Here is a 4753-nt window from a genome sequence, read left to right as displayed (position 1 = left end):
CTCGCGCGCTCCCTGCCCGCGTGCGCGTGCCCGCGGTTCCCATTGAGCCCCGGGCCCGCCCGCTGATGTCATCCCCCGCCCGTCGCCGCCGCCCCGGAGAATTTAAAGGGCCCGCAGCCCCCGGGAGCGTGCTCGGACGCTGCCACTCTGGGTGAAGGAAGGGGCACACAAAACTAAGATTTCCTCTACTCCGGCCTTCTTGCTCTATCTCCAGCCAAAGCTTCGGGGCCCCAAAAGAATCAGCTGAGACTCCTGGCACTGCAATTGAGATTTAGGGCTCGGTGGCCTGAAGGCTGTGGAGAACACTGGCCGGACGCTTTGGGGTTAGGGATGGAGGGGCGTGGACAAGGGCCAAGGATGTAGCCAGAGAAAACTCCAGGCAGATGCTTTTCTGTGCTCTGTCCTCTCTGCCGCTCAACTCCACGGTGAAAGTTCCTCAGATCCAAATGTTGTTTCCCACCCATTGAGCCCCCTCCCCCCCACCAGGAATTCACGTGTGAGTCAGGGGCCTAGAGGTGCTCATTCAACCAAGTAAGTCATCCCCCAGACAAGGCCTGGGTTTCCTTAACTGCAAACAAGGAAGAAGGACCATAGGCTTCCCAGGTCATGGGAGAGTTAATGAAGGCTTCCCACCAGCTTCCAGTAGAGCCATGAGAGGTCCCAGCACAAGGCTATTAAAATAATATTTACATGAAAAGCTCCAGCTTACGACACACCTACAGTCTCTCTCTCTCTCTCTCTCTCTCTCTCTCTCTCTCTCTCTCTCACACACACACACACACACACACACACACACACAAACTGTGGACACAGAACCTCTGATCACCCCGGAAGCTCGTCTTGGAAAGAGTCTCTTCATAACATCTGCACCTTCTCCCCAAGGCTGAGGGACTTAGTCAAATGCTCTCCAAATTCCTGGGAGACCTATAGTATAGACCAGGTCCTATCACAGGACAGGATACTGTGGCCCAGAGAGGGCAAAAGGTCTGCTCAGACCCACACAGCCCAGCAAGATGGCCATGTTCTTTTGGTGGTCCTGGGGATGCTGACCAGAAGAACAGCAGAATGAGGAGGAGCTGCCTCCAAAGGTGTCTGTGATGGTAAACTGGGCACTGGCTCTCTGTACCACCTTTGCCCAGGCAAGAACCATCAGCCAGATGGTGGGCTGAGCTTAGCCTGCTTGGAGCTTTTTTGGCTTTAGGTTTGTCAATGGATTCACAATTGGCAAATTCTGTATGACAGGCCCACGTTCTCTCGTGAAGCCTTGGCCACACAAATCCTCACCAGAGGCAGCTGGTCTGGACAGCAGTCGGCCTCTGCGGTCAGAGCCCAGGCAGTGGGGCCCTGGCAAGACTGAGCAGAACACAGCAAGCACCAATGTCCTCCATCAATGTCACCACCCAAACCTTCCAGCCTGGGTGGGCCTGCTCTTCTGCAGTGCCAGGAGAAGCATCTAGCTCATTTAACCCTCTCCGGTGAGGACAAAGCTCACGCTCACGCTGTGGTTACCAGAAGGGGGTTGGAGACACCTTAGCCCTCAGGGTTACAGATCAAGGGTGAACCTGTCTGGAGATGGAACCCAGGCAGCTCCGCCTATAGCCACTCCCCTGGTCATCACGGGTCCTTTGGGAAATCTTCCCATCTGTAGTTCACTGTCCCAGCTTCCCTTCCTCATCCTGTCACCTGCCCTCCATTTCGGGTCTTGCAGCCTCTTCCTGGCACACACACACACACACACACACACACACACACACACACACACACACAAAACCCTGATGAGGGGTACTGGATGGCTGGACTCTCCTAGACTCCCTCTCCCAGATCTACCCCCCATTGGAAGGATGCTCCCCACACAGTTGCCTGTTGCCTGATCCTCTTCCTTTCTACACCCCCATGAGTCCAAGCTGTGAGTCCTCTACCGAGCTTTGCAGCTGAGCTCTAAGGGGAAACAGTGACGTAAAACCCATCGGAGGAGAGGGAGGAAAGGAGGGAGACTTCTCCCAGGCAGAATTCCTGCCTGACTCAAACAGTCAAAGGCCCACCCTTCAGGTCACTCCCTCCTCAGACTCCAACTTTCAAGCCCAAGGCTGGAGCTGGCTGGCACCCCAGAGCCACCCTCCACTCACCCACAAGATGCAGGCAGACAAACGCAGCTCACCAGGGGCCACCACAACTTTTTACAGTTCTGTGTGCTCAGGAGCAACAGAGCCTCCCACCCCCCTACTCCTTTATGAACTAGGCATTTGTTCTGTTCCTTACTTTCATACCCCTCATGACCACTGGGCACTCTAGAGCACTGGTCTGGGGGCTCAGGCACAGCCTTAGACATGCCGCACAGTGTGGAGGAGCCCAGGACCCAGCTGATGTCTATATCCTTGACTATGGACATTCTGACTTACCAAGTGTTCAGGTTGGTCCAAAAAAGGTCCTTCCCTAGCATGTCCCCGTACCTGTGATTCTCTTGATGATCTGGGTGCTTCTCTGTTATGAGCTCCTGCCCTGGCCAATCAACTGCCTGGTCCGCTTTCCTGTGAGCCATGTGCTCACCATATGGGCTCCAGAGTTCAGGCCTTTGAGAGAAGGCTTCCCAGTCTCCTGATTTACAAGCCTATTGCTGCCCTGCCAAGATGGCCAATCTGAATAAAATGCTTATCCCAGAGAAAACCTCAGGATCTGAGTTCGATCCTCAGAACCCATGTTAAGATAGAAGAAGACTAATTTCACAGGGTTGTCCTCTGACCTCTGAGTCTGGTTGACCCAGACTCCTGGACTCTGTCGCCCCAAACACTCAGTGCTATAACACACTCTGGGGACACTTTTGTTATTGCTTATCTTCTGTCTCCCACTTAGAGGACTTCAGTCCACGGAAGCAGGGAGCTGATGCTCTTTTGGCCTCCACTTGTGTTGTGAGCTTCTACAATAGTGTCTGGCACTGGGACAAGTTCAATAAATAGCTGATGTAAAACGTACAGTGAAGAGGCCTCTGTCCCCCACCCCCACCCCTCTTCCATCCAAACATGAAGCAGGTGCTATCCCCTGTTATCAGCAACAGACCACATTGCCAGCCTTGACTCATGAAATGCATCTGTCTCCAGAGGAGACAGTGACCTGCCAAAAGCTTCTTCACACAGGTTTGTGAGGGACTAAGCCCTCGGCACCCTCATTCTGGCTCCTGCTCCGAACTGTCCCACAGAGAAGCAACTCCAGAGCCATGGAGGCAGTATAGGCACTTGTCCCCTAGCCTGTGCTTCCTGGGATACAACTGATGCAGGAGAGAGCGGACTCCCGGCAACGCGTCTTCTGCCTGCCATACACAATGAATAAATGAACTTTTAAAGCACTAACGTGGCTCAGCAGTAAAGAACCACCAGAGCCATTTCTCCAGCCCTCATAAACATTTTTAAATTAAAAATAAATATTCTACTCAGTTGTGGTGGTGAATAAATACCTTCAGTCCCAGCACTCTGGAGGCAAGGGTAAGTGAATCTCTGACTTCAAAGCCAGCCTGGTCTACAGAGGGCGTTCCAGATATCCTGGGCTACCCAGAAAAAAAAAAAAAAAATTCTCTCAAAAAACCAAATAACAACAACATCAACAATAGTCATAATAAATATTTTAAAACTCTGGTCTCCCGGTGAAAGAACTGCAGTGTCCCAGAGGCTCCTTCCCTTCCCGCCACAGACTCCACCCTACAGACTGATGTCCGAGGAGGCTGAGGAGCTGGAAACAGGAACCCTCATGATTTTAAGAGGCTGGCTTCTGGGTGCAGGTGCAGTAAAGCTTTCCGAGCACTTCAGAAGCAGAGGCAGGAGTGAGTTTGAAGCCAGCCTGATCTACACAGCAAGTTCCAGAAAAGCCAGGGCTACATGCAGAGACCCTGTCTCAAATAACAACAACAAAACCTAGAGGCTGGAGAGGTGGGTCAGCAGTTAAGAGCTCATGTGTCTACTCTTGTAGGAAGCCCATAGTCACCTGTCACTTGAGCCAGGGGATCCAACACCTCTTCTGGCCTCCATGGATATGCGCACTCTGTGCACATAACCGCCCTACACACACATATATGCACATAACTAAAAACTAAAAATAAGTAATTAATACAACAACAACAACAAAAGAAGGAAGCTGTGTTCAAGTGCTGAGTCGTCTGCTTTCTAACCAGACAATCCTAAGCAACTTCCTTACAACCTCCAGGTCCCATTTGGAAAGCGTGGGATGATGCAGATTAAAAACCCACAGATTGGCTGTGTGTGGCACACACCTTTGAGCCTAGCAGGGAGGCAGAGGCAGGCAGATCTGAGTTCAAGGCCAGCCTGGTCTACAGAGCGAGTTCCAGGGACAGCCAGGGCTACACAGAGAAACCCAGTCTCAAATACAAACAAAGCCACAAAAATAACTTTGTTCAGAAGAAGGCTTGAACAGGAAACAGTTGTAGGTTGTTTTCCTGCTCTTAGGAGAGCTGACTTAAGTCAGGGTCTCATAACTAGGATTCCTTGAGTACTGTAAACTAAACCTGGTCACTTCCTGCCTCTCTTACCTCTCGTCTGAGGGACAACTGCCAGCCCCTTCAGGGGTGGACCAGGTTGAAGGCTTCAGGCCTAACTGTACTCATTTGGATCACTACCCTTGTCCATCTTGCTCTGAGCTTCTGAGGTACCAGCAGGCCGACCCTGAGGATCCTGAGGTGTGTCTCACCTGTGATCTGAAGAGTGTTCCCCCGGGGCCTTGCCAGCCTGTGGATGCTGCCCCACTATTC

Source organism: Micromys minutus (genome assembly GCF_963924665.1).
Source record: "Micromys minutus genome assembly, chromosome: 27".
Lineage (NCBI taxonomy): Eukaryota > Metazoa > Chordata > Mammalia > Rodentia > Muridae > Micromys > Micromys minutus.
The sequence above is the reverse complement of the archived record's forward strand: the minus strand, read 5'-3'. Positions refer to the sequence as shown.